Below are 11402 nucleotides of genomic sequence, written 5' to 3' on the forward strand. Positions count from 1 at the left end.
GGTGTAAAGTGGACTTAGCTGCGGCAACAGGAGGGTTTACTTCTCTTGGCTGAGGTTTCTTTGAGCTACCACTATTAAAACATTTAATAACAAACAGGAACTTAACTGTCTGTGCAAGCCTGTTCTACATCCTTCCTTGTATCTTACTTCTTTTTCTAGAAAAAATGTTACCATGAATCCTTACCGGCCTACTAAATTGGCAAAAGAGCATTTTGGGATTCTGTCACTTGTATGTAATTCCCTTCAAAGCCAGAGACAAGAAGCTGCCATTCCAGCTGATGCTTTCTTTGATGACACAAAGACAGTGCAGGTTTGCCAAACAGCACTCTTGAGAGGGCAATTAGCAACCTGCCTTCACCTCCATGCACCCCAAGCCATCACCTGCTCAGATGAAGGGGAGCTGTCAAAAGCCAGTTCACTTTTAGCCATCAACACCTGAAATCAGGTCAGTGGCTTTGCAGCATAAGATGTTTCTTGCTGTGCCCAAGAAACTAAAGTTTGCCTTGCTTGCCAGTATGTCTTGACAGTCTTAATAAGACTAAGTCAGTGCAACCCAATTTCTTGCAATCTTATTACCTCCTTTGCAAGCAAAATGCTGCAGGAGAGAGGTTCATATTTTCTTGTTTCCTCCAAAGATGGAGCCATAGCCATTTATACTCTCAAATTTCAAAAGGTTTCTGAAAGGCCAGAGATGATGTGTCAGTCCTTACATTAAGTTTTCCAATATCCTTTATGATGTTTCATGACTGTCTCAAAGGTGTTTCATAGTTAATATTATGCCCCCAGCTAGATTATTAGACAGAATGCCTTGCAAGCACAAGGTGGTTCAAATCTAGTTTGAATCATTTGGCTTGGTAAAATAAACAAGCCAGTGAGAGCATAAAATTTCATATCAACCCTTACAAAACTTTCTAGATAGTTTTTAAAAGCCATTATGATTGCCATTGCCCAAGGTAGAACTACCAGAGTAGTGTAATATGTCATTCCTCTTCAGAAACTAACTAATACAGTGACTTAAGCAGATTTAGTATAACTAAAGTGAATCAGCTAGAATCTATAAAACCCACCAACCACTAGATTCTTGACTTTCTTACTCAGCACACAGGTCTTGTAAAAGGATGTTTTAGTAAATTGCCTGAATAACATGGAATGAGCTCAGTAGTGTAAATTTGTTTGGTCAGGATGAAATGAGTAATTTCTAATTATTTTCCTAGGGACAGACAAGATGATTTATACAGATAAAAAGAAGTAGAAATTCTTGTCTACAGGATATTTTCATGTAGGATTTTCATGTAGGATTCTCACTGCAAGCTGCCAACCACTACTCTGAAGTAGATTCCAGATAGAATTTATTACAATTTTTGTATATACAGATCTATATCTTTCTTGATAGAGATATATTTAGCTCTCTATCAAAGTATAAAATAGACCTTGATAGAGATGATCAGAATTATATCTATACATTGTTATATAGGATAGTGTTATTGAGCTATATAATTATTATCCACCTATATTATCAGAGATATCGGAATCAATATGCATTATACATTATTACACAGTTACATGGTTTACCTCTATTTCATTGTAATTTATCTATTATCTGTTATTGTTAGGATAATTATAGGTTATGCGGTTTAGGGGCTGCACATTTTTGTCGCAGATATTATGTAATACACTACAGCAAATTCCATGCAGCACTACTAACCAGCATCTGTCTCCAAGGCAGAAAACGAGGGTCAGCTCATCTTCACAATGCTATTCAAAGAAGTGAGCAAATATTAGCTTCAAGCTACAGCAAGTTCCCTTGAGGCTGCTGAGGCAGATGGGCTACGTTTCAAGTCAACTTGTCAATGCAGCAGTATTTTTGCCCAGAAAAATACTCGCTCAATAAAGACTCAACCAGAAAAATCAACATAGTGCCTTACACAGAACTGTAATTCCTTTTCCAAGTTAAGGCTAAACTGATAAAACTGCTCACAGATAAATCTCTGATTTTTTTCAACCCACATCAAACATTTTATCATCAGTCACGCACTGGACACTGCACAAACACCAACACATGCTCTGTAGAGCTGGATGGCTTCTTAAAAGTCTGGAGAATCTTACAGTATCCAGGCAGCTGGAAACTTGCCTTTCTCATCTCAGGGCCAGCTGCCTACCTTTGGATGACATTTTTTTTCCCCTCTGCTCAGTACTTTTTGAGTCTGTGGCAGATTATAACCTTGACCAGGGAGACAGGCACATGAAGACCACAATCAGTAGAAGAAAAGTGATGTCTAAGTATTTTCAGCTTTCAAATGTGTCAATCATTTCTTATTTTCTTCACTTGTGAGGTTCAGCACACCAGTAACCTCCAAGAGCATATTTGTATAGGGACACCTCAGAAATGGGTTTTTATGCCTAAGCTGCATAACACATTTAACTAAAGTTTATACTTCAGTTAAATGTGTTAGATCAGCTCCCTTCAGACCTAAACATGCTCTTTCCTCCCCACAGGAGCCCAAGGGGACTGTGACTTGGACAGGGCCCTGAGCAGGTCAGCAGGTGCTGATTACACTGGCTAGCCTCACGTGAGCCCCCACCCGTCCACCAGTAACCCTTTGGCCCTGGAGCTGCATTTAAACCTTGGGGGCTGGGGGTTTAGACCTTGCTGGAGCTGGAGTGTCTGTGTGCTGTCCTGGGGTTTAAGTGACCCTGATCCTGCTGGCTATGGGTACCCTGGCTCTTCTTGCTCAGATACAGCATGACTGTACCCTTTTTGGAGGCTGGGGAAAGTGTTTGTTACTGCCTTGTTGCCCTCCCAGCCTGCTGCTGCCCTTCCCTGACAAGGGATTTGAGTCTCCTATCAAAATAGACTTGGGCTGCTGCTATGGAAATGAAATACCAATTTTGTATCAAGTCTTCAATCCCTTGCTGAAGAAGGGCCTGATTTGTGCTAATTGCTGTGGTAATTGTAAATGGAGAGAAACACTGGATGCAGAGTAAAAGTGAGTATTTAAGCCTAGATGATAGGCCAGAGAAGGAGAGGGAGCTGCACACGGAGAGAGCACAGTGACTCACTATTTAATACCTACTGGCTACAATAGGTAAAACCACTTTTTTTCTGTGTGGGTGCTAAGAGAATGCATTGCAACATAAAATGGTCTTGTGTACATTGCCTCAGTGGCTTGTACTGGGCACTAAACTGCAGTGAAGGCAGGTCTTGTCTTGTTTGTCTAATGCTGGGTAGTGTAAATGCTAGTTCAATTGATTTGCTTGCTTCTGTTTCAGAGACAAGTACCTGGTTTATCTGATATGTGTACATCACATAGAGCAAGTCCCCAGGGCTGTGATATTTGGAGATAATCTGTGGCTCTGCAATTAAATCCTCAAATCCTCACCCTCCCTAAAAAAGACCTCAAAAAATAAAACAAAACCCATCCAATGTAATTCTTTAGATGGAAGACTTGTGATATTCTTGTCATGCTTTGTGTATGATAGTCTGATGATTCTTACTAAACAGTTCTTCTGGATAGCCTACAACTTCTACCAGAACTTGGTATACCTTCCACAAAGATCTTGTCTTGATTTAAAGAGCTCAGATGGAGAAGAATCTGATGTGTTTGATCTAATTTTTGTCTTTGTTGCAGCTTTGTCTGGTAGATGGAAGAGACATCCTAATTGATAAGTGTCTTAATATTTTTATTTACTTCTGCCTGTTTTGTGGTAGTAGCAACACCATAGTTGTGTTGGGTGGTACATCGTTACTTTTGGTTCCCTGTTAGGCCTTTCCATACGATGCTGAGTTCATTCAGAACAAGTCTTCCAAAACAGCTCTTCTCATTCTAGTAGTATGTCCTGCCAGTTTGGGTAGAAGACCTCCGGTTTTCTGTTTAACTGTATTGAATTCTGAGTACAGGGGGATGGTATTTAGTGGGAGATCCAGAAAAACTGTACAGTTTCCCTGTCTCTATAATATGTAATGTCACAAATCTGTCTTTCATAACCTTTTGTAACAGTGATTTTATTTTGTCTTGTAAGCTCCATAGCTAAGATGCAAGTAATCTATCAATTGTAAAAATAAAAGTAGATGTAATTTAATAGTTATCTTAAGTCTTGCTCTTTCTCTGTGCAACACAGCTTAGGCCTTGCACACTCACTCAGTGATTTTTGTTTTTCTTGCTGTTTCAGCAACTCTTCTTCTAAAGAACATATTAGGTCTCAGTTAAGCAAGTACTGCACTTCTCTATCTATTTTTCCTATCCTTACTTTCCTTTGGTATCTACCCATTTTACTGCTTCCCTTACCAACTTCAGCCAAAATGACCTGGGCTAGCATAAATGTGTTTAACATTGGATCACGCCAGCTGGATCAGGCTGAAGAAAACGCGTAGCTTTGGCATATCAGAAGGGATGTTGGGTTCTTGCAACTCAGGAAGCAAAGCTGCAAGTAGTTAAAGGCAGGAAGAGGCAGCTTCAGCTGCAAACAGGGTGAGCTATGACTGCGGTCTCAGTTCACTGAAGATAAGCCCCTCCAAATCATCATTCTGGCTTAGATTTGATTTATTCCAGCCAATATGTGCCAGATCAGGTGATGTAGCACTCTAAAAATATCAAAGCCATCAAACAGTATAGACCTGGCACAAGCATAGCTTGACCTATTGGCATCAAATTTATACTGCCAGATAGGGTCAGCAGCTGAGAACAGGTCAGGCATTAACAAAAAAGTCTAGGCTTTATAGTGCCACAGAAACACCATTCCTACCCTTCTGTAATTAAAGGGCAAAAGAGATGCCAAAGCCCTTCATCATAGGACACTTTCAACTCGAGCAACCTATAGTCTACTTGCACTTCTACGTATTCCTTACCTCACTCTAGAAAAGCTCTCTGCTCAGCTGCAGAAACTAAGCTTTACATGTCTAGGATAATTCTGTAGGGTTCATCTGTGTTACTTACTAGAGATTTTACAGCACGCTGCAAAAAAACTTATCAAGATATATGGCATTTAATATCCTATTTGAGGAATATTGATTTTTTTTTTTTTTTTTTTTTTCACTTGTATGTAGAGTCTATGCATATAATATAAGTATGTAGGTCTGGGCTTGAGCTGTCTCCAGAAATGTGAGAAGTTAAAAGAAAATTCTGTGTTTATTAGGTCTTGTTCTGGAATTTATTCAATATTTCTAAGTAGTGAAAGATTCTAAAAATAGCAGTGCAGCTTGGGTTTCATCTGTAGTTAGGTGTCTTACTTGGTGAAAATTAAATACTCCCATGAGGAAAGAGGATTTTAAGTCACCCTTGGCTTGGGTAACACTCATAGTAAGAAAGTAAGTTGTAGTGTCACAGCCTATATACAAATGCAATGTGACATTGTCTATCATGGGACTTGAATTTTTGATGCCTACAAACTGCCACATGGACTTCAAAGTTTTGTTTCCTGCTCCAAGCTTTCAGGTATAACCTTTCATCCCTTTCTTTCCTGTAGAAGCACAACTTTCTTTTATGGCTCTGATTCTCTTTCTTTATTGAAAGCTTAACTGAAAAAAGATGGCTTTGTAATTTAATACTTTCAAACTCCATCTCTTCAAAACTGTTTTGTAGCAATAACCTTCAAAAGTATACATTCACTGCAGTATTCAGCATGGGGCCAGAGCAAGTAGTAGGATAACCATTCAGGGAGAGCAGAACTGCAATTCAGTGTGAGGGTCAAAACAAAGTCTGGCATCAAAAGGCAAAGAGGATTTAAGTTGTAGGGAAAGCCCCGTTGTGTATGGGGAAGATGGAGATTCTCAGTGCCTGTATTTCAAGACAATAGTTTCTGAAATGTCACATATGACAGCCTGGCCCATTAGCAGCCACTGACTCTTTGAGGGCCCCAGACAAGTAACTACCCCTGGAATTTAGAGCTCTGGGAGATAGGAAGGCTCAGTGGTAGGACTTCAGGGACATTATTTTTTGCCTTCTGCTTAGTAGCCCTTCCCTGCTGAGGAGGCATCTGCACTTCAAGACATCAATCTAGAAAGGGGGAAAAGGGACAGACTAGGAGGAAGCTGTTAGAGATGGAATTTACATCAGGTAAACATTGTTTTGAAAATATATATAGTTTAACTACACTTGGAAAATTATCCTTGCCCTTGAAATAAATAGTTGAGGTCACATAATTGAATTTAAGTAGTTACTGATCTTTACAAACATCACTGCCAAGTAACAGTGTTTCTCTAAAAGTGCTACTGTAATTTCCTGTAATGTTTTTTCTTTAGCTGTGTCTAATAATATTTAAATTTTTCTTCAACTAGAATTTTCCATTGTTGCTAACAGCAGTTCACCTCAGAGGAGGGAGCATTACTGTACACAGTGCTCCAGGCAGCAACTAACATTTAAAGCAGTCCAACTTCAAAGCAGGGCTCTGTGACCTCCTCTGTAAAACACCAGCAGCTGTCTGCATGCTGTTTACTCCAGCACACTTGCTGCTGCTTCTGGCTGAGCTATTGCTACAGTTCATCTGTACTGAAAATAATCAGGACAGGCATTAGGGAATAACTGCTTTGGTATAAGCCTAGAGCTATTACAAGCCTAGATTCACACCAAGAGCCATTTTAGAATGTCCAAGTGTAGTAAATTTGCACTCATAGACAAGCCCTTAGCATGGGAAAGAAACTTCAGCAAATGCTTCTTGATGTGGATGGTCTCTGCAGCATTCTTGTTGCTTGGAGTCAACTTACTCTGAAAGATTTTGAGGGGTGAACACTGACAACCTACCACCGAGGACAACAGAAGCTGAAATAGCTATGAGCTGCTAAATATTTATTGCTTGTGTACTCCTCTAACCTAACTGCAGTAAGATGCAGAGCTCAGATTAATTTCCAAGTAGGCAGGCCTTTAGCATGCAGCTCAGATCTCAGAGGAATGAATGAAGTAATAAGGGGGTGAATCAATAGACTCAATCAGTATCTCAGATGGGTGGGACCCAGGAAGCTCTCATAAATTAGATACCCCAGAAACTGGTAATTAGAGGGAAGAAAGGTCTTAGTAGCACCAAAGTCCAGAATCCTGTGCCTGGGGATAGTGGCGAGGAACTGACTTATCAGCAGTTTTGTGCCTATGTTAATTTTGTCTGTTAAAACCGGTGAAGGATAGTGCTCAAAGTAGAATAAAAACACCCTGAAGAACATATGTAAGTCTATGGGACCTGATGAGATGCATCCCAGAGTCCTGAGGGAATAGACTAATGTAGTTGCTAAACCACTGTCTGTGGCATTAGAAAAGTCAGGGTAGAGAGATGAAGTCCCAGGTGACTGGAAGAAGGGAACATTGCATCCATCTACGAAAAGGAGGACCCTGGGAGCTATTGACCTGTCATCCTCACCTCTGTGCCCAGGAAGATCACTGAACAGATCCTCCTAGAAGATAGCTAAGGCACTTGGAGGACAGGGAGGTGATTCAGAAGAGCCAGCATAGCTTTACCAAGGGCAAGTCCTGCCTGACCAACCCAGTGGCCTTCTGTGATGGAGTAACTCCAGTGCACAAGGGAAGGGCGCAAGCGTCATTTATCTGGGCTTCTGTACAGCCTTTGACATGGTCCTCCCCAGCATCCTTCTCTCTGAACTGCAGAGACATGGCCTTGATGGGTGGACTATTAGGCAGGTAAGGAATTGGTTGGATGGACACATCCAGAGGGTGGTGGTCAACAGCTCAGAGTCCTGATGGACATCAGTGACACGTGGTGTCCCTCAGGGGCCGGTATTTGTGCCAGTTCATTAGTAACATTAATCTTCATTACTAACATAGTGGGATCGAAATCCTCAGCAGGTTTGCAGATGACACCAAACTGAGTGGTGTGGTTGACACACCTGAAGGATGGAAGGCCATCCAGAGGGACCTGGACAAGCTCAAGAGCCATGGGAACCCCATGAAATTCAACCAGGTCAAGTGCAGGGCCCTGTGCCTGGGTCCAGGCAACCCCTCGTATCAATATAGGCTGTGGGATGGACAGACTGAGAGCAGCCCTGCCCAGAAGGACTTGGGGGTGCCAGTGGGTGAGAGGCTGGACATGACCCAGCCGTGTGCACTCCCAGCCCAGAGAGCCAATGGTGTCCTGGGCTGCATCCAGAGCAACGTGGGCAGCAGGGAGAGGGAGGGGATTCTGCCCCTCTGCTCTGCTCTGGTGAGACCCCACCTGCAGTGCTGCATCCAGCTCTGGGGTCCCAGCACAGGAAGGACATGGACCTTTTGGAGTGAGTCCAGGGCAGGGCCACAAAAGTTATCACAGGGCTGGAGTGCCTCTCCTTATGAAGATAGGCTGAGAGAGTTTGGGGTGTTCAGCCTGGAGAAGGATCTGAGGAGACCTTCTGGCCTTTCAACAAAAGAGGCCTATACGAAAGAGGGACTTTTTAGCAGGGCTTGTTGTGATAGAAAAGGGGCAGCAGTTTTAAACTAAGGGAGGGTAGATTCAGACTAGATACAAGGAAGGAATTTTTTTTTTTTTTTACAGTTTAGGGGTGGTGAAATATTGGAACAGGTGCACAGACAGGTTGTGGAAGTCCCATCTCTGAAAACATTCAAGATTGGATTGGATGGGTCTCTGAGCAACCTGATGTAGTTGAAGATACCCTTCCTCATGGCAAGATGGGGTGGACTAGTTTCTTCCAACCCAAATCATTCAATGAATTTCCATTTCACTGAGTGTAACTGAGCCTGACGTATCAAAACGGAAAGAAATACTCGCGGTTAAATACATTTTAATTGAATATAAATAAACGGAAGCAAACCTAGAAAAGTTGCAGTTTTAGGGTGTGTGTCTGCAATCTTCTACTGCAAATTCATGAAACAATACTGGGTGCTAGTTTGTTTACAGGTCACATTCATTTGTAGGCTTAGTAAGAAAGATTAGTAGGCAACTTTGTCTGAGGAACCATTCAGTAGTTAAAAAATGTTGTTAGGTCTTTAAAATTCAGCCTTATTGAAAGCTGTCACTGACTGATTGAAACTGTCCTGTGTGTGCCTAATTCTTCCTGAGATTGCCTATGGTGATTGTCTTAAAAACTTCAACAAATGGAGAAAAATGTGTGGATTCCCTAAGGCAGCTAATCCCTGAAATGGGAAGAGAAACATGAGGGGCATGTAAACAGGTGACCTAAGCTTCAAGAACATGTGAGCAAATTAGAAATATCAGTGCAAGGAATTGAATTTTTTTTTAAGCATTCACTGTAGCATCCACTGGAGTGACTGTAACACTTAATTACCTGCTTCAAAATGCCAACACTTCTCAGCACCAGAAAGGAATATCTTTGCTTCCACAAAATCAAATTCCAAGTTCTGCTTTGTATGAAAATCTTTACATGAAGCTTCAGGACTAGTATGTCAGCTAAAACTGGCACTCATTATTGCCATCACAATCCATAATCATCCCACAGATAAAACTGCAGTTAGCATCCTTGCTACTGCAAGCAGTCTCCAGATTTGCTTGAGTTAGACCTGCCCATCTTCCTTGCCATGCCCTCTTGTAGCTAACTAGTGGACATGAAGGAGGTCAGGAGGAAGTTTTCATCTCTGCTCCTTACTGAAGGTCTGGCACAGCCTAAGGCACTATACTCTGCTAAAGAATGCACTTCGAGACAAAAACCCTCCCATGTTCCTAATCTCTTTCTAGGGCTCTGAAAAGAGTTTAGATACAGCCTCACCTTATATCTAAAATCTTCTGCAAGTTTTAAAGCAACTATGATAAACTTGCCTAAAGGATGATATGCCATATTTTTTCCCTGCTTTCTATACTGTATACTTGAATTGGTGAGGCTCTATAAAATGGTTCATCAAACTTTAAAAAATACCAAACAAATAAACTATCTATTTGCATGTATTACATTTGCAGATTGCATCAGATCCTTCTAGTAAAAGTTTCTCTGAAACAGCACAGGGTGAGAGTCAGGGGCCACATTTACCAGGGAAATTCTGATATTCTTTGCAATAGGAGTGATCAAATATTGTGCAGCTTCTTTGGCCATGACCACCACCAGACTTCTCTTAAATAACTTTCAGATTAGTTAGATATTAGCTGTCAGTTTGGCATGCTTGTGTTTTACTCAGAAATTATTTCTGCTCAGTCACTCAAATTGTTTCCCAACCTGTTCACTCTTTCCTATGTGCCCTCATTGCTTCCTTTCCAGAAATCCTAGGAGTGCTGATGCAAGGAAAGTATGGAAAATATGAGTACTTAGTAACGGATGAGATATTCAATTTGACTATGTGGTTCAGCCACACCCTGCTGTCTCAGATTTGACAGATAACAGCTTCAAAAGCGCAAATTAGGTCTCCAGAAGATTTCCAGCTTTGACCATTATCACATCTAGAAAGCACTTGGATTCAACTTTTAAGTTGTTCCTATTTCAATGAACATTCTGCAGCCTTTAGTCCATCAACTTCAAGAAAATTCAGGTGAGGATCAGGCCAACAGTCCAGAAATGGGATTTTTAACTCTGTATTTTGTGGGAATTTGCCCTTTGAAAAGGTTCAACTGTCCCCCAGGTGCACAGTTTTCTGTAATAATGTTTACAATTCTTGTAGCATGCCAGATGGCCTGTATCAGGCTCATCTGTGTTTCTTGGCTTGCAAATGTACACTGTAAATAACTTAAGGGATTTTTCTTTCTTATTCCTGAAGCATTTTTATCCTTTGGCTATAAATTCAGTTTCTGGGCTAACTCATCAGGCAAAATACAATTTTGCTTACAGTCTCTGCACCAAGCAATATAAATCCTTAATAGTCACTTAAAAAGAAACCCCAACCAGTCTACCAGTATTGCTATTTCCCTTCCATCAGTTTTCAAAGTATCTGTCGCAAAACATAGTCATTCATACAGAGAAACAACTCTAATTAGAGCATAAGGAGGCACTTTTAAAACTCTGAAAATGTCAGTTAGAAAGTTATTCCCTCAATAATAGCCCTGTTCTGCTTTATTTCTTGGCTGTATCTGAGTGCAGTGCACGTTAGGGCTGCTTCCAGGTATCCTATGTGGAATACCAGTCAGGATAATATACATATATAACTGTGAACAACCACATATACACCAGTCTGCAAAATTTGACTGCTGAGGTTTTTGAAAAGCCTGTCTCAGATCTAGCTGTGTTTAATCACTCTTGCCCATACTGACAGGTGTTTTCACAGGAATATCTTCAGATCTTTCAGTGCTGCTGGGCATAATTGCCAGCTTTTTTCATTCTCTCAGAATTAAGAGAAGCTCTTTGTTCAGAGGCAGTGGAGGCTATTTTGGTTTCCTCTTATGGCTCTTTTTTTGATGCATCTGGAATTTCTTATTACTCCTGATACTCAGGTCTTTTCACTTTCACAATATAATAATCACTGCAGACTAACCACCCAATCTAAGTGAGCTCCCTGTCGGCCTTATCCATTCTTGATGGTTGAAAAGGG

The sequence above is a fragment of the Corvus cornix genome, chromosome 5 (assembly GCF_000738735.6).
Source record: "Corvus cornix cornix isolate S_Up_H32 chromosome 5, ASM73873v5, whole genome shotgun sequence".
NCBI lineage: Eukaryota > Metazoa > Chordata > Aves > Passeriformes > Corvidae > Corvus > Corvus cornix.